The following is a 20191-nucleotide window of genomic DNA, read 5'->3' as shown; positions in this document are numbered from 1 at the left end:
CAAGTATTTTCTCCTGTCAGAGAGCTGGCTTTTCCTGTCTTTGAAGGTGAATGCTGATGTGCAGATGTTAAAAGGAATCATGTTTGTAGTGCTGGGAATTGATCCCATGCCAGGCAAGCACTCTCCCACTGAGCTACATTTCCAAGTACAACAGTTTTAAATTTTGGTGAATCCTTTTTATGTATTTCTTCTTTTATTACACATCACCTAAAAACACCCACTGCAAAAATCAGTGTTGGGAAGATTTACCCTTATATTTTTTTTCCAAGAGTTTCACAATTTTCGGTACTACCTGTGGATATTTGTTGTATTTTGTGTTAATTTTTGGATATGGTAAGAGCAAGGATTCCAATTACTTCTTTCACGTGTGGGTGTCCTGTTATCACAGCACCCTTCCTTGTCCTTTGGATGCATCCACATGAAGCATGATAGAAAAAGGAAAGATACTTTCCGAGACTAGTAAACTCGGTATTTTTGTCTCTCTTATTACCTTAAAACTCTACACATAGATATGAAAATTAATGAAGAATTTTCTGTATTGCAAGTTTTATCAAACTTAAATGACCCCAGTTTATCTCATCCCCTTAAAGGACTTGCAGACAGCAACATAAGATTAAAATAATTTTTAGCACTTAGCAGTAGTAAATTCCATCAAGACTCAATTTTCTAGCCAAATGGTATTATAAGGTGTCCTAATACAAAGTCAAGATTTCTCAAGAAAAGGTGACATCTGATACATGTTTTAACTCTAAGACCAGAACAGTTGACCTCAGGAAAACAGGCAATTTGTTGTCTGGCTCCCCCAGAGTCCAAACAGCAACCAAGGGCTTTTTTGTAGCAGTATCAGATTTCTACCCCTTATAGATAACCCATTATGCCACTAGCCCTGCAGAGACTGAGATGCTGACCATTGGACCTCACATTGACAAGTGGCTAATATTGTCCAGTGTGACCCAGGAAACCACAGTTTCTGGTATGAGTGGGTAGGTTAGGAACGTGGTATACAAGAAAATGATTTTTGACAGTGTTCCAGTCACCAGGTGTGGTGGCACATACTTGTAATCTCAGTCCTCAAGGGCTCAAGGGCCTTGAGATCAAGGCCAGACTGGACTACACAGCAAAACTTTAGTTTCAAACAAATGAAAACAAAAAAGGAAAAAGTGTTTTCTTTTTGTGTACACAGTGAATTTCTATGGTGTGCTGGATATAATCCATAAGCAGTTATAATTTGAGGCATGTAATACCACATTCTTGAATTTCCCTTTTGTCTCTCAATTGTCTAGTGGGTTCAGTTATAAAACGTGAGACACAAAAACAGTTTCAAAAGTTCAGGTGAAGTGGAATAAATCCCCCAGGGATTAGCCTGTTACTGCTTTCAATTCCCCACTTCTCTAGAGCTTTTCCCAATCCCAGCCCAAAGACGAGGCCGCTGTCTCCAGTTTCTGGAACCGCAGACCTGTCAGAGTCCCTGTCTGGGATTTCACCTTCTCAGCTGCCTCTTCCAGAGCCCTGATCCTGAGTGAAAGTGGCCCTAAATGTTGCACTAACATTCCTCAGTTTCCTTTTTCTGCTGGTTGTTGACATTGTCATATTTTACTACTACAGTATCACTCACTCTCATGCCATAAACCAGATTTTAGTCCTCATCTCTTTTTTTTTTAACTTTGTGTCCCATAGGAGAACCAGCCCAGAATTAATTTTTTGGATGCTGGGGATGGAGCTCAGGACTTCACACATGCCAAAAAGTAAGTGCTCCACTGCAGAGCTACAACCGTAACTCTTTAATTTTCTATTTATTTTTATTATTTTGAAACAAGATCTCACTAACTTGTCCTGGCTGGGCCCCAACTCACAATCTTTTTGCCACAGCCTCTGTAGTAGCTACCATTAACAGGCCTGTATCACTGTGTCAGATAACATTATTATTACTAACAACTGAAGGACTAAACAGAGCATTGGTTTTGGCACCTGAGCTCACCTTAGCCTGATGGTAGCAGGCCACTCCATTTCCCTCCCGGATCTCCAAGCCACCTCTCACCTGAGCTGCAGCCCTGCAGACACAGCTTGACTATCCGTGCTGGTCAAGATCCTAAGACTGTGGCTGTTTGAGTGGTGACCAGCGCTTCCATAACAATCCCTACTGTGTGTGTGTTTTTTTTTTTTTTTTTGAATCATCAGTCTTTGTACCCTTGTTGAAAAAGTCAGTAACAGCAGGATGCCAACAGTTACAGCCCAGCCTCTCCTTGGCCAGAGTGGAGCTTCTCCCTTGGGTTCTGGCCAGCATCTGCCACAGGACATGTTGTCCAGGAAACCGGTGGCCTTCCAATGACAGTTTGGCTCAGCCTCTGTGGGCTAGCTGCTTTCCATTGGTCGGTTGGAGGATACAAGGAACAGTTCTGGCCCAATGGGATGCGCCGGTTCTCTGAAGGCGGGAATGATGGGACCCTGAAGCTCCTGGCCTGGTTCTACTGCTAGTCCAGCGCCTTTGAGTGCATGTAGGTTCGTGGACCTTGGCCAGTACTGGGCACGCGGGTGTAGAGTGGAGACGGTTGTGGAACCCGCAAATGTAGGCAGCGCGGCGCGTGCAATGGGGTTTGTGGGTTCCTCGTGGGTGCGCGAACGCTCTGTGGCGCTTTTGTTGTAAAAAAGAGAGGAAGAAGAAAGCTCTCTAAAGGATACAACTGCAAGTGTGTTTGGGTGTGTTAAGATAGATGACCATATTGCTGGGTCTTTGTTGGATCATTGAACACAATTGTTTGCAGTCTCACTGTTTGAATGTCCACTTTGTATGCTTTAATCCTGTAACTTAACTATTTCTAAAATGACAATATGTAATCTATTAACTAGTGATTACTTAGTTTTTTTTTTTTTTGAAATTCTATATTCCTTCTATCCTTATATTGTTTTGGGTTTTTTTCCCTTTAAATAAAAAAATAAAAAAATTTTAAAAATTCAGAAAAAGAAGGGGAATGGAACTCAAGAGCACTCTAGCTGCTGAGGGTTTTTGGTGCTCCCGTTTGTGCTGTCAGCACGACTTGCATTTCCCTTTCATCATTCCATTCTATCTATTTGATTGTTCTTTCTAGAAATTTTCTTTGGATTTTTTTGTATTTGGAAATTGTTTTAATAGCAGTGAATGAATAAGAGACCAGTTCTGATCTAGTGAGTTTGAAGAAGTCTGTCTAAAGAAGACAAACAAATCAGTAAGATCCCACATAAGGTGGTGAGTACCATGGAGAAAAATCAGGAGGGGTGGGAAGGAGTGTGGAGAAGTGAAGTGCATGAGGGCCTACAGTGACGTGATGGACAGTATGTACATGGGCAGTGTCTAAGTGGACTCCAGCTGTCTTGACATTCAGTGTTGTCATGCCAATTGTACGTTGTGCAGAGCAGGTGGCAAGGCTCTGCGGTGTCCTGGCAGGACATGGGTGTGTCAGGAGGAAGCTCTGAATCCCTGAGCTTAAGTGCTCAGCCCAAGAGTGAAACATTCTGTGTTCAGTGATATGGACATGACAGAATGTCTACCTTGTATCCTGGGGCCATGTTGTCACACCTTGCACCTTGGAGGTGGGCAGCCTCTCCTGTAGCCTCTGGTGATGCCCACATCTAAGTGATCTCCCTTCCTGAATGAGCTGAGATGGTGATCAGGACACAGAAGAAATAATGGGAAGTCACTTGAGAGTAAAGGTTAAAAGAGGATGTTCTTGTGTCTTGCGTGTACCTCTTCATCTTCAGTCACTGGAACACCACCTGTCATGTCCCAAATTGCCCTATGGAGAAGCCCTTGGTAACCTGGCAGTGGGAACTGGAGCCTTCAGTCAGTGCCCATAGTGGAATGAATCCTTATTGTACCGGAATGACCAAGGGGTTGTGTCATTGTGTCATCCCTATTTGGATGGTCACAGATGAGGCTCCAGATGTATCCACAGCTCTAGCCTACACATGTGACAGACAGACAGGCAAAGGAATAGAACTAAGCATCATCCACTGTCCTAAGGGATGGGTAACAGTGCTCTGGGTTGCTAAGCTTTGCTTTTCTTTGTGATGCAGAAATGCATCATGGTGCGCAGTCTTTTACCATATAGAGGAGCTTTGCTTCCTTGGTTAATGCCTTTGAATTTGTTGGTCACCTATGTCATCTTACACATGACCACCTATACATGACCCCCTATACACCAATACATTACAATTTATTGGGATGCTAAGGCATCTGATTAGTTGAATGGCTTCAATATTGGGGATTGAACCCATGTGAGTATTGACATGCACTTCCAGCAGACAGTTCTTGTGAAGTTTCCCACACTGGTTTGAACTTGCCATCTCCTGCTTCATCTTGGATTTATAGTTATGCACCACCACATCTAGCTGATTTTGAGTTCTGAGTCAGGTGCACACAAGAGAAAGTTCTGCAGCAGGTCATATCTGTAATGCGGACTGTCCTCCTTTCAGAAGACACAGTGTGCTAGAGAGATACAAGAGCCCTCAGGTTGTGGGTGAAACTAGCCTTCCTACTGTGCAAAATCACAGGCTATGTAAGGAGAGCCATGTGCCACTGGCCCTATAGACACTGAGACCCTGAGAATTGGACCTTATATTGGCAAGTGACTGAAGCTACCCCTCATGACCCACTAAAGCAGTGGTTCAGAAGGGGTGAATATGTCACCCATAAACTGTGCAATGTAAACCTAAATGGTTTTTCCTGAATTTTTGTAGTACTGTCTTCACCAAGTGTGCTGACACAAACCTGCATTCTTAGCACTTGAGAGGCTGAGGCAGGCAGATCTTATGTTGGAAGCCAGACTGCCCTACATACTGATATCACAGCCAGTATGGACCATACAGTGAGATCTTTATCTCACAAAAAATTGTTGCCTTCTTACATACACAGCTAATTTCTATGCCTCCTGGGTGTAATCCATAATCAATTAGAATTTGAGGCCTGTAATATCTCCTAGAATCTGCCTTTTCTTCACTCAGCTGGCTTTGGTACCACTAATAAATTCTGACTCATATAAATGTAATTTTAGACCCTGGGCTGAACTTCATGAAGTTCCTCAGGGGTGGTCTACTTCCAGTTTAAAGTAGACCCCCTTAATCCATCTTTCCTATGACTCATAGGATGGGGTCCCATTCTCCTGTCCACTGACCCCCAAACTAGTCACAATCTCTGTGCAGGATTTCAAATTCTCAGCTGCTTCTTTCAGAACCCACAAATCCCTGAATGAAAACGGTCCTAAATGTGAGGGTGACGGTCCTAGGCTTGCTTTTCTTGTGATTATGGCTTCATGATATTTTACCACTAAAGCACCACTGTTAGGCCATAAACCGGAACTTGATTTTCTCTTTCTTTCTTTTTTATCTGGAAGAAGGAGCCAAGAATTCTTTCCTTTTCCAGTGTTGAAGGTTGAAGTCAGTGCCTCACACATGCCAGCATGAGCTTCATTCCTAGCTCTTGTGGCTATCATTCCATCTTGTATCTATTAAATTATTTATTTGTCTTATCATTGTTACTATGAGACAAGATCTCAGTAAACTGCCCAGGCAGGGCTTGAACTTGCCATCCTACTGCTTCACCCTCCAGAGTAGCTAGGATTACAGGCTTGCCCAGCAGCCCAACTACATTATGATATGTAAGTGCTGAAGATGAAATAAAGGGTTGTCCTTTGCTCATGCACTGCTGTCACAGTCAGTGACCTTGGGCTGCCCCACAGCCCTTCCCTACCTGGAGGAGACAAACTAAGGTCCTGAACTGGAGCCCTGCAGACAGATCTTCGCTGCCTCTGTGTGCCAGTGAACTGTGTAATGCTGTTGATGCTTTAAAAGGTGACAAGCACTATTGTAACAGTCTCTAATCTATGTGTTATTTTTTTTAACATCTGCCCTTTTTGTAATTAGATACCATAGTTCTGGGAGGGGAGCCACTGTCATTTACTGGGACACGTGCCATGCTGGGACCTGGAGTGCTGGGAAACCAAGCAACCCCCTAACACAGCCATAAGCCGCTGTGAGCATGGCAGGATCCAGCAGCCCAGGACGGGAGCCACCAGCATTACTGGGACCTGGCATCATGCCGGGACCTGGAATGCTGGGAAATCCGGCAGTCCCTTCCCCCTTGCCTGTTACGTTTCGTTGAACTTCCATATACAGGAAAGTACATACAGCTGTGTTGAAGAGAACGAAAGACTCTACAACAGCCCTTAGTGACTTCCCTGTTGTCTGGTTTTGAAGACCTAAAATGCCTTCCTCATTCTGTTCAGATCAGTTTTACGCTATGTTGTTTTGTATGAATTTCTGTATGCGAAGACGTAGACAACTATTTGGAAGAAAACAAGAGATGATATAATAGATAGTGAAGATCTCAGGTGGTCTAGCTTTGAAATTTATATCTCTCACATTGCTTTTTTCTGTCCTGTTTTGTTCTGTTTTGTTTTGTTTAATTTTACCCCCTTTTAAATAAAAATTTAAAAAATTTTTAAAAAGACATTGAGATATCTCAGAAGAGTTCAAGTTAGGAACATAGAAATCTGCTTCTTAGTCACAATTGAGGAAATAAGTCCTGTTATCTTTAAAACCAGAAATTTCTGTGTTTGTGCAAGAATGTGTCTCTTCAAGGTCAAGGCCACACCCTGGCTGTTCACTGCCTGATTTTCCATCTGACCTTTGTAGGGGTCTTGCCATGGCATGGGGAGGCTGCTCACAAACTTCTGTGTGGTGCTGCCCAGCCTGTGTGGGTTGCACACCTTTGGTGGAGTGCACCCTCTGAGGTCTCCCAGTTGTTCCTACAGTGCCTGAAGGGGCACATGTTGTGCCGAGCTGATGTCTACAAATACACACCCATTCTGTTAGTTGCCCCTCACACTTAAGAGCACCTGTTAGTGGTTTTGTTTTCTCCTCTCATGAAAAGGTGGCAACAGCTTAATTGGAATTAGTGCATGTTTAATAAAGGCAATTGGTCCTCTTTCCTAGCTGTTGGCAAGAATTGGAGATGGATGAGGCACCTGATGTGGGCCAGTGCAACCGCTCCCAGTGGCACAGGAGGCTGCAGGCTGCAGCAGGCCTGAGGGCAGAGGAAGCCTGGGTACATTTTAAAATTTGATACTGCGATAAACACCCTTTTATTTTTATTTTTTCCTTTCATACTTACATTTCAAAACTGGTTTGCTTTGCTGCTGGTCCGATGGCAGTGGGTTAGCAGAACTTATTAACATTAGTGTCACTAAAGGTGGTATACCACCCCTCCACTGCTTAATTTGACTGGCTTTAAAAAAAAAAAAAACTGGTCTGCTCACATCCGCCTTGTCCAGGGTTTTCCAGTTGCCTGTGGATGTCTGGCCACCAAAGTCTCTGCTCACATTCTGCTCTTTTTGGGTTTCAAACAGGCCTGTGGTTATCAGGACAAGGTGTGGCTCTTGTCATAGCCCAGATGCAAAGGTTTCCCCGCAGAACTGAGGACATGGGGTAGCCTTGTTCACACTGACATGGAGGAGGGCTGCAGACTCTTGAGAGCTGATCATCTTGTGTTGAGTTTTGCTGGTCACACCGATGTGGTAGAGCTTTTACACAGGTCTACATTGGTTCAGAAATGAAGCGGTACTTATTGATGCCTCTTTGTATACTGTTCCATGCAGGACTCGACACACATGCCATGTGCGGGTTCTTTTTTAGTTGACCTTGTAAGGGACACACAAAACAGTGCTGCTCAGGAGATGGAGGATCTGTAAGCACTTCCACATTCTGCAGGGCTCCAGCAGTACCTGAGGTCATCAAGACATAGTGGAGTGGCCCTGCTGACATCTGTGGTGAGCAGTGCTACACACAGGGCCGGATGGGAGAGGAGTGTGTCTGCTCACAACCCTGTCATGGACTCCACCCCCTGGGCAGGTGGCAGGCGGGTGGATTGATGTTGTCACTGCATAAGTCATGAGACAAGTCTTAGTTGTTGGGCCATGCTTGGTGTTGAGGTCAAGTCCATAGTGTACAGGTTTTCTACACTTCTGTTGCTCAGGGTGATGCAAGCAGCCCTGCTCACATTTGTAATAAAGAGGGCCCCATCTGCAGCCAGTTTTTGAATTCTCTTCAGGGGACAACCACCTTGGACAGGGATCATAATAGCATTAGAAATAGGTATACTATAGCAGGACTGGTGTTCATATCCTTGTTCTGCAGGACTCTGCTTATGTCTGGGATGTTCTGTGTCTGCAGGTATCACACCAATGCACACTGGGCAGGATTCCACAGGCCTGAGATGGTGAATGTAGGGTAGGAATCTGACTGTGTGGATGATATGGAGGCCTGCGCTTCACTCTCATCCACAGTGTACTGGCTGACACACAGCCAGATGGAAACTGCAAGGGGTCACTGGGTGTGCCTCAAATGCTAGTCATACGGGCTATACATTACCCAAGATTTTCCATTTATTGGGTACCCCATTCACATGTATATATTATATTACGGAACACCAGTGCTACCCCAGATAGTTGGGAAATACAGGGAGGTTCTTGGTCACAGCTCCATTTTTCCAGGTATCATCGTACACCTAAGGAGCTCAAGTCCTGGGTTTCTGCTCACAACCTGCTTCTGTGGGTTCTCACACTTGTGTGCATTGTGCAGAGCATGGAGTGCGCTGCTCACATGCATATTCTAGAGGAGGTGAGGAGACGCCTTAGTGTTACTTACCACAGGTAGACAGGACATGGGCTGGTGCTGCTCACAGTCATTGTAGAGGGTTTTTCAAGTAGTTTCAGTGGTCATGTCTTACAAGCGCTAACCACATCCTCCTTGTGACTGTGGTGTATGCACATGGGAGAAGGTCAGGAGGTCAAAAGAGAAGTGTGCTACTCCCATCCATGTTGTTGAAAATTCTGCACACAGTGATTGTCAGCAGGACATGCAGGCTGTGGTCCCATCATGGTGCATGTGCCTGATTTGGATGGGATATGGGAGATCAAAGTGGTTGCTTAAGTCTGGGCTTTCACAGAGCTGCACAGCTGCCTGAGATTGTGAGTGTGCAAATATGTGTGTGTGTGTGTGTGTGTGTGTGTGTGTGTGCACACGCACTGGGGTATGGAGGGTGTTCCTCACATACTTCCCTTGCAGAGGGTTCTACACAGGAAGGAGGAATTGAGGATATTGGCATGTGTTCACATCCTTGGTGTGGAGACCTCTACACACAGGTGGTTTCACACCACAGGCACATGGCTGTGGTTACAACCACACTGCAGATAGTTTGCACACTTCTGAGAGTGTCAGAAGTAGGTGGGGTTCATGTGCTGTCCTCTGGGGACAGGGCTCCATAGGTGATAGATGTGGAGCTGTCTTATCTGTGCTTCCTGTTGTAGAGGGACCACACATGCCCTGCTTGGCAGGACACGGAGAGCTGCCCTTCGTTTCCATGTCACCAGTTAGTTTTTAGCTCCCGGGTCTATCATCACACTTGAGTGCTGACATTCTCATACTTACATTGAGAGGCTCCTTGCTTAAAAGTCCATTCACACTGGACATGGAGGTCTCAGTCTACATTCACTTAGTAGGGCCTTTGCAATAATCTGACATTGTTCTAACTTGTGGTGTTCTGGTCACGTGCAGGGGGAAGCCAGCTGAACACAGAGCTGTGATGCAGCGTGGACCTGAGGAGGGGCTGTTCACACAGTCACTTCATACACAGCTCACAAACACCTGAAGTTTTGAGAGTGTCATGGGGCATTTCGCACCACATGTTCAACGTATCCATGGCTGAGAGATTTGAGACATGGGTGCTGTGCTTCCACTGAACGTGGGGAGGTCTCACAGTCAAAGCGGAAGGGTGCACAGGAAAGTGTGTTCACATCCCCCTGTCAAAGGCTTTCTACTTGGAGAGGTGATCACCACCTTATATGGTTCCACTCCTGCCTCAGGTTGTCTGGACAGGAGAGGGCACTGCCCACAGAGCATGCTGCACAGGGCTGCACATGATCTGAGTTGGTCAGCATGAGTGTGGGTGCACAGTGCCCATTGCCTGGTAGAGGGTTCCATCCATGCTGGAGGTTTTGACAGAATGGGCTGTTGTGCCCCTGCTGAGTGTTCGAAGGGCCCCACATACATTGGATGGGCACTATTCTGACTCTGAGCTAAGGCAGCAGAGCTCCTCTGTGTCATAGCAAGTTTGCACCTACCTGAGAATGTTCGTTAGCAAATGGTGTGCCTCTTCTCACATATACCCTGCTGAGGACTCCAAGCATGATGCAGATGTCAGGGGCATGTGGGGCTCTGCTTGCCTTCTCTTTGAAGCAGAACCTCACATCCCTGGGACTGTAAGTGTATGGAAGGGCTGTGCCCAAATTCACACCATGCAGGGATCCACCACTACCTGAGATCATTGGAACACTGGGGGGGCTTTGCTCACATTCACATCATGCAGGGCCACACATGTGACTGAGTTGTTCAGGACAGCAAGAGGTACTGCTCACATTCATTTTTGGAGCTGAGTGCACATTTTTGATGCCTAAGAAAAGAACAGGGTATTAGTCACATTTACATTGGGCCTGGCTCCAAATACTCCTGAGGGAGGCAGGACATTGTGCTTATGGGAGACTTTGGAGGGTGGCTCTGCTTACAGTTAAGTTGCACAGGGATCCATGTATGACTTTCGTGTTCAGGACATGGACATGGGGAGCTCTGTTTACATCCACACGGTACAAGTTTCAATATAGGCTGGAGGTCACCAAGATATGGGGTGGCTTCCTGTTCACATATAATTTATTTAGTGACCCAGGCTCCATGCAGGAGGAGGACAGAGGGGATGACTGTGCTTCCATGTTCTCTTTACACAAGTGATGTAGTGGGGATCAGGGTCCTTGCCTCACAGCTTCTATATCCAGGGCTGCACACATGCACAACATGGATGTGACATGTGGTTCTCTGTTGTCACCCATCTAGCTGAGGATACCAATACTCTGATTGTGCCCAAAAAGTGAGGCAGTGATCACATTTGTGGCTTCCAGCAAATTCTCTGAAATCAGTTCTGAGGCAGCAGACATAAGAAGCATGGGTTACCCCTTTGGTGACAAGGGCTCCAAGCACATGAGATAGTCAACAGACAGGTGGGCTGCTTACATTCATCTTGTGCAGGCCTCTGCATGTGCCTGCAGTGGACAGTCCAAAAAGAGTTTTGCTCACATTCTGGTGGTAGAGAGCTCCATCCTTGCCTGTGATAGTCAGGACATGGCATAGCTCTGCTCACATTCTAGATGCACAGGTTTCCACACAGCACTGCACTCCCGAGGCTATTTAGTGGCTTTATTCACATTCATGTTGAGGAGGGCCACACAATCATGAGACCTGATGATCACAGGCTGTGGTTTGCTGATTGTACCTATGTGGTAGAGGTTTTTTGCAGTCGTCTGCACTGGTCTAGAAATGGTGCACTTCTTGTCATGTTCTCTTCCTACAGGGTTGTATGCAGGCTTGTGATACATGTAATATGTGCGCTCTGTACTTGATGACTTTGCAAAGGGCACACACATCAGAACTGGTCAGGAAATGCAGGGTCTGTATGCACATCCACATTCTCCAGGACTCCAGCAGTGTCTGAAGCCATAAAGACCTGGTGCACATCTTCAAGACTGGCTTAGATCTGTGGTGTGTGGTACTACATATTGGTGGGAGAGTCAGAAGAAGAGCATGCATATTTGAAATTCTGTCGTGAACACCATGCCAAGGGCCATGTGACCTGATTGATGGTGATATTGCACAAGTCATCAGAAAAGTTTGAGCAGTTGGAACATGGTGGGTTTTGAGGTCATAATGTACAAGGTTTTTACATGCCTGAGGCAGGATTTTAAGTCATGGAGATGCAGGCATCCCTGCTCTGATTTACAATAGAGATGGCCCTGTTTATAGCCAGTTAGTGAGGTCGTGGGTTTCTCAGGGGCCAACCATATTGAACAGGGATCACAATCACATTAGATGTAGGTGTACTACAGGGGAACTGGTGTTTATGTCCTTATGCTGTAGAACTTTGTTCAGACCCACGATATTCTGTATCTGAGGGTATCAGCCCAGATGGACATTGGGCAGGATTTCACATTGGGCCTGAGGTAGTACAGATGGAATACGGATGTAGCCCCATGGACGATATGGTGGGCTCATATAAAGAAATCCCTGCTGTGGTAGGGATGAGCTAGGACTTCACCTTCACCCACAGTATCCTGGACACAACACAGGCCACAGATCATTAGCACAAGGGGTTCCAGGGTAATGTTAGCATCTTTTTCATGGAAAGCAGCACATATGCCTGAGTTCAGTGCAGTAGCTTTCATGAGTTCTATCCCCAGTACCAGAAAAAAGAAAAGAAAAGAAAACAAATAGAAATTTAATTCATGATAGTAATGATAAGTAGGATTGTGTCATGTATAAAATTACTTGTTATGTAATCAAAAGAATGATTTTCTGTGTAGAGAATGGTTTAATGTGACTACTGAATTGGAATGTCATAAGTGTCTTATACAGCCCATGAGTCTATGTCTTCATCTATTAATGCAGGTAACAGCTCATATTTAGCAAATCTCAACTGTGTGCAGGAATCACATGGTACAATTGTAGAAATTTGGAGAAATGTTGGTAGTCACTAACATTTTCCCCTCTGGAGAATCCAAAATAAAATGAAGCTTACAATGATCTTATCCATTTTTACAGCCTCCATTCTGTCTCTGTAGGAGGTGGAAAAGTGATCTGAGAGAGCAGGTAGAAATGAGGAGAGTATTGTGTGCTGTTGTAGTGATTCAGTGAGAGGTCAGCAGCCCAGAGGAGGTGGTGGCTGGACAGGGGAAAGGATCCCTCCTGTTTTAACTAGTGATTGTGAAGAGTGATAGAGCACTTCTTAAGAGAGCCCAGCTTCTCTCAGTGCTATAGCCTGGGGTGCCAAGATTAAGATGGTTGTTAGATGACAGTGTGGAGAAGCCAGGGAGCTGAGTAGGATGTGTAGGGTGGCAGTTTCTGGAGAACTGAGATTCAAGGGGAACACAGGTGTCATTGCCACTCACTGCACGTTCTGGTAATGCGATCTACTGTAGCAAAATGCCGTTAGGACAGACACATGGACAAAGGGGTGGAAATAGTAGGGTTTGGCCTGCAATGGAGATCTGACGAATGTTAACACTGAGGAAAAAGGAAAGTGAGAGGTTAGCATCTAGGACATCAGTAACAGTGTCCAACAAAAGAGGGAGTGAGCCATTCTTTGTTTTTTTTTTTTTAATTTAAGAGGAAAAAGAGAAAAACACAAAACAAAACAAAGCAGTGTAAGGTTACACATAATACAGAACTACAAAAAAAAACATAACAGTAAGAAATCACCTGTTAATAGATTACATATTATCATCTTGGAAATAGTTGCTCAAATCACAGTATCAAAGAATACAAAGTAGACATTCAAACAGAGAGACTGCAAACAGCTGTGTTCAATGATCCAAAAACATTAATATAGTCAGCTGTTTAACATCCCTAAACACACTTGCTGTTATATCCGTTAGAGCTCTTTTTTTTTTCCCTCCCTCTCTTTTTTACAACAAAATTTACACATTTTATTACTCCTTAGTTCTTATTACTTTTTTGGGGGGGAGAGAATAAAGTCAAATATGGCAAAACAAATCTGTAAGTCAAAACCAAGGATAGACATAGCACATGATGTAGAACAGAGTACAAGGTCATCAACAATGGTTATCAACATTGTCTCTTGTTTCCTTAAAAGGAATTGTCCATCTCATTAGATATTATAAAGCCGGACAAAACAGTGGAGAACAAGACCAATAAAACTTAGGCATTGTGAACATTACAGGACTTCCAAAGGAGACAATAGTCAAACCAGAATGGGCATCTTTGTGAATCTTATTGCCTTCAAATTAGTTGCCTATACCTTCAGACTTGCTACTATCGCACAGAATGGAACAGAGTCTAATCAGTCAAAACAAGATCTTGGGAGTATTACAGGACTTCAAAACAAGTTAATAGGAGATCAAAAAGAGTTACTACTATATATCCTAATTTTTTAAATTTTTCCCTTAATTAAAATCAACATAAGAAATAGCTAAATAATTTTTTAAAGAATAGTAGTTACCATAGTGTCTGTCTTTTTCCTTAAAATATTTGGATAAAACTTCATATACTATAGCTTCAAATATTTCCATATCAAAAAGCCCAGAATAAAGCCTTCTTTCTAATTAATAAGTGAAAATTTTATAAGGCTTCAAGGCCACATAATGGGGAATCATGATTATCACATATTTTTATATATTTGAATCATTACTTACATTAGGGAAACTATTCGGTATTCATACATGCGAGATTGATTTATTTCACTTATGAGTATGGTCTCAAGCTGCGCCCATTTATTGATAAATATCTCAATGCAATCCTTCTTTATAGCTGAATAATACTCCATTGTATAGAAATACCACAACTTTTTTATCCATTCCTCAGTTGATGGACACTTGGGTTGTTTCCAAGATCTGGCGATTACAAATTGTGCTGCTATAAACATAGGTGCACATATATCCCTGTGGTATGATGCTTTCAGTTCTTCTGGGAATATGCCTAGAAGTGGAATAGCTGGAATAAATGGGATTTCCAATCCCAACTTTTTGAGAAACCTCCAGACAGACCTCCACAAAGGCTGTACCAGTCTACACTCCCACCAACAGTGCAGGAGAGTTCCTTTTTCCCCACAGCCTCTCCAGCATTTGTTGTTGTTGGTTTTCTTGATCCTGGCCATTCTTTCAGGAGTGAGATGGTATCTCAGTGTGGTTTTAATTTGCATTTCTCTAATGACCAATGATGATGAGCATTTTTTCATGTATTTATTTGCCATTTGCATTTCTTCATCTGAGAATTGCGTATTCATCTCAGATGCCCATTTTTGGATTGGATCTTTGAATTTTGGAGGTCTGAGTTTTTTTAATTCTTTATATGTTTTAGACAAGAGTCCCTTGTCTGAGAGAGAGTTCACTAAAATCTTTTCCCAGTTTGTGGGTTTTCTTTTCACTATGCTGGAGATTTCTTTTGACATGCAAAAACTTTTTAATAAGAAGTGGTCTCAGTTATTGATTCTGGGAAGTATTTCCCGTGCAGTTTGAGTCCTATTCATGAATTCTCTACCTACTCCTATGTCTCCAAGGTTTCTACCCAATTTGTCTTCCAATAGATTTAGCGTTTCTGTTTTAATATTCAGATCTTTGACCCATTTAGATTTTAATTTAGTACATGGTGATAGACATGGGTCTAGCTTTAGTTTTCGGCAAATGGAGAGCCAGTTTTTCCAGCACCATTTATTAAAGAGACTGTCGTTCTTCCAGTGAACCTGCTTGGCTCCTTTATCAAAGATAAGGTGGTTGAGTGTGTTTGTAGTTGTGGTTGTATCTTCTAATCTATTCCATTGATCTTCAGCTCTGTTTTGATTCCAATACCATGTTGATTTTACTACTGTTGCTTTGTAGTATAATTTCAAGTCAGGGATTGTGATGCCTCCTGCTTTGTCTTTGCTGCTTAGAATTGCTTTTGCGATTCTAGGTCTCTTCTGGTTCCAGATGAAATTTAGGAGTGATTTCTCTAGATCTATAAGGTATGTTGATGGTATTTCTATTGGGATTGCATTGAATCTGTATAAGAGTTTTGGGAGAATGGCCATCTTCACAATGTTTGTTCTTCCTATCCATGAGCAAGGGATGTCTTTCCATTTTCTGAGATCATCTTCAATTTCCTTTTTCAGTGTAATATAGTTTTCACTGTATAAGTCTTTCACTTCTTTCGTAAGAGTAATTCCTAAATATTTCATTTTTTTGCTTGCTAATGTGAATAGTCCAGTTTCCCTTATTTCCCTCTCTGTGGTTTTGTTGTTTGTGTATAGGAATGCTATTGATTTCTGAGTATTGATTTTGTATCCAGCCACATTACTGAATTTATTTATTGTATCTAAGAGTCTTTCAATGGAGCTTAGGGGGTCTTCTATGTAGAGTATCATGTCACCTGCAAACAATGACAACTTAACTTCTTCTTTTCCTATCTTTACCCCTTTTATTTCTCTTTCTTGCCTAATTGCTCTGGCTAGTACTTCCAGTACTATATTAAATAGGAGTGGTGATAATGGACATCCTTGTCTTGTGCCTGATTTTAAAGTAAAGGCTTTCAATTTTTGGCCATTTAGTATGATGCTGGCTGTTGGTTTGTCATAGATGGCCTTTATTATATTGAGGTAAAGACCATCTATTCCAATTTTCTGTAGAGTTTTTATCATGAATAAATGTTGGACCTTATCGAAGGCTTTTTCTGCATCTATAGAAATGATCATGTGATTCTTATTTTTGGCTTTATTGATATGGTGGATTACATTTATTGATTTGTGTATGTTGAACCATCCTTGCATTCCCACTTGGTCATGGTGTATAATCTTCTTGATGATTTGCTGGATCCTATTTGCCAATATTTTATTGAGGATTTTTGCATCTGTGTTCATTAGGGAGATCAGTCTATAGTTCTCTTTTTTAGTTGGGTCTTTCTCAGGTTTTGGTACTAGAGTGATATTTGCTTCCAGGAATGACTTAGGAAGGATTGCTTCCCTTTCAATTTCATTGAATAGTTTGAGGAGTGTCGGCATTAGGTCTTCTTTGTATTTCTTGTAGAATTCTGCAGTGAATCCATCTGGGCCTGGGCTCTTCTTGGTGGGTAAGGACTTAATTACATTTTCAATTTCAGTAACCGAGATTGGGTTATTCAACAATTTTACATCCTCTTGATCTAGCTTTGGCACTTCATATGCTTCTAAGAAACTGTCTATTTCTTCTGTGTTATCAAACTTTTGAGAGTAGAGGGTTTCGAAATAGGTGTTGATGATCTTCTGTATTTCTATTGGGTCTGTAGTGACTTCTCCTTTTTCATTTCTTATTGCATGAATTTGAGCTTTTTCTTCCCTTTTTTTAATAAGGTTGGCTAGGGGCTTATCGATTTTATTTATTCTTTCAAAGAACCAACTCTTTGATTTGTTGATCCTTTGGATTGTTTTCTTAGTCTCTATTGCATTGATTTCTGCTCTGATTTTTATAATTTCCTCGCTTCTTTTGGCTTTGGGCTTGACTTGCTCTTTTTTTTCTAGCTGTTTGAGGTGTAGCATCAAGTTATTTATTTGTATTCATTCTGTTTTCCTGATGTGGGAACTCAGTGCAATAAATTTTCCTCTCAGGACGGCTTTCATTGCATCCCACAGATTCCGGTAAGTTGTATCTGCATTTTCATTTTCTTTTAGGTATTGTTTGATTTCTTCTTTAATTTCTTCTGTGACCCACTGATTACTCAAGAGTGTGTTATTCAGTTTCCATGTGTTTGTGGGATTTTTGCAGTATCTTTGATCGTTAATTTCTAATTTCAGAGTGCTGTGATCCGATAACATGCAAGGGATGATTTCAGCTCTTTTGCACTTGTTTAAATATGTTCTATGAGCTAATATATGGTCTATTTTAGAAAATGATCCATGTACTGCTGAGAAGAATGTGTATTCTGATGTTGTTGGGTGGAACATTCTGTATATGTCTATCAAACCCATTTGTTCACAGGTATGATTCAGTTCTGTTATTTCTTTACTCATTTTCTGTCTGGTCGATCTGTCCCTTGGTGTCAATGGCGTATTAAGGTCTCCTGTTACAATTGTGTTACTGATAATTTGAGTTTTCATTTCTGTTAATAATTGTTTTATATAACTGGGCGCTCTGGAGTTTGGTGCATATATATTTAAGATAGTTATCTCTTCCCCTTGGAGTTTTCCCCTTACGAGTATGTAGTGACCTTCTTTATCCTTTATGGTCATTGTTGGTTTAAAGTTCACGTTGTCTGCAAACAGAATGGCTACTCCTGCCTTTTTTTGGATTCCTGCTGCATGAAGAATTGTTTTCCATCCTTTGACTTTCAGTCTGTGAGTATCCTTCTGGGTTAGATGGGTTTCCTGTAAACAGCATATGGTTGGATTTTGTTTCTTGATCCATTCTGCTAGTCTGTTTCTTTTGATTGGTGCATTGAGACCATTTACATTAATGGTTATTACTGTTAAATGTTGGTTAATTGTAGGATTCTTATCTCTCTGCTGTTGCATCTTTATCTTTCTGTTCTGTTTAATTATTTGCTTTGCTTAGTGGTTTTTTCCTTTGTGTACCTAAACTGTCTTTCAATATTTTTTGCAGGGTTGGTTTGGTGTTCATGAAGTTCTTCAGCTGTTCTTTGTCATGGAAGTATCGTATTTCACCATCTATTTTAAATGATAGTTTTGCAGGATATATCAGTCTAGGTTGGAAATCATTTTGCTTTAGGATCTGGAATACTTCACTCCATGCTCTTCTTGACTTTATTGTTTGTGATGAGAAGTCTGCTGTGATTCTGATAGGTTTTCCTTTATAAGTGATCTGTCTTTTCTCTCTGACAGCTTTTAATAATCTATTCTTGTGTTGGATTTCTGGGATGGTGATTATTATATGTCTGGGTGTAGTTTTATTTTGGTTATGACTATTTGGAGTTCTATATGCTTCACTGATCCTGATGTCAGTTTCTGATCTCATGCTTGGGAAGTTTTCAGCTATTGCTTCTCTAAATATCCTCTTGATATCCTTTATGTTGTCTCCTTCTTTTTCATTAATCCCTATCATTCTTATGTTATTCTTCTTTGCATCATCTTGCAGTTGTTGAATTGTTGTTTCCTGATTCCTTGTTATTTTTAAAATATCTTTCCTTTCCTGTTCACTAGCTGCAATCCTGTCTTCAAGGTCTGAAATTCTATCTTCACTTTCATTATGGCGGTTTTTACAACTTTCAGTGGAGTTTTTTATTTCCTGTATATCTCTGTGCATCTGCATTATGTATTCTGTTTGTTTCTTATATTGCTCATCTAGGGATTCTATCTTTTTGTTTAGTTCCTCCAATTTTTTATCTGTGTTTTCTTTAGATATATTTAGAATCTCTTTCATTTCTTTTATCATTTCTTCTTTTATCTGGGAGATTATTTCGAGTTTGAATTTCTTTAAAGCTTCCTGGAGTTGCTTGTCAATTTCAGTAGCGATTGTGTCCGATATATGAGGTGGATGGGATATATTTTCTTCTGTATACATCACTCCTAGGGTTTCTTGAGATGGGCTGGAGGTTTGAGGTTGTAATTTGGTCTTTCGTTTTGTCATTTTCCTATATTTCTGTGTTTCAAGTGTTATTTGAAAGCCTCCTCAGGATCTGTTGAAAATCCCCTTCTATGTTTGCAGCTACTGAGACTCTGGCACCACTCTACCCCAGGCCATTGGGCCTGCAGAACCAATGGCCCTCCTCTGCTTGTTCAGAACTCCGCGGTTCCAGACAAGCTGGGCCTCAGGGACCCTGTGCGCCCACCTGCCCCTTGGTAGATCCACAGCTCTTGGATCGCAGCCGGGTTAGGGTACTCACCACAGACCGCAGTGCCTCAGGAGCCTGTGATCCCTCCCTGCTTGCAGAGATATCCACAGTCCTCCAGACAAAGGAAGGGCCTCCTGCGGGCACTCCAGATCCACCCAGCTCCTCCTCTGCACGCAGATGGCTATGCGTGGCTGGGCACAGGCCGAGGTGCCTCAGTAACCTGGGATCCCTCCTCCTCCAGACAAAGGAAGGGGCTTCTGCAGGCGCTCCGGATCTGCGCAGCTCTTCCTCTGCACACCGATGGCTAGGCGCAGCTGGGCACAGGCCGAGGTGCCTCAGGAACCCGGGATCCCTCCTCCTCCAGACAAAGGAAGGGGCTTCTGCAGGCGCTCCGGATCCGCGCAGCTCCTCCTCTGCACACTGATGGCTAGGCGCGGCTGGGCACAGGGCGAGGTGCCTCAGGAACCCGGGATCCCTCCTCCTCCAGACAAAGAAATGAATCCTTTTTGTATCTGAGTGACCGTGTTTGTGTTAGGATGGTCACAGACTAGGGTCCTGATGTATCCACAGCTCTAGCCTAGACATGTGACAGACAGAGGCAGAGACATAGGGCCGAACCTCATTCACTGTCCTTCTGCAAGGGATGGGTAACAGTGCTCTGGGTTGCTAAGGTTTGCTTTTCTTTGTGATGTGGAAGTGGAGCAGAGTGAAGTCTTTTACCAATATGGAGGAGCATTGTTTCTCTTGGATAATGCTTTTGGATTTCTTGGTCACCCATGTCACCTAATACATGACCACCACAATTTAT

Source organism: Cavia porcellus, unplaced genomic scaffold (assembly GCF_034190915.1).
Source record: "Cavia porcellus strain 051 isolate PalLab524CR breed Dunkin Hartley unplaced genomic scaffold, mCavPor4.1 scaffold_23, whole genome shotgun sequence".
NCBI classification, from domain to species: Eukaryota; Metazoa; Chordata; class Mammalia; order Rodentia; family Caviidae; genus Cavia; species Cavia porcellus.
Note: the sequence above shows the minus strand (reverse complement) of the source record.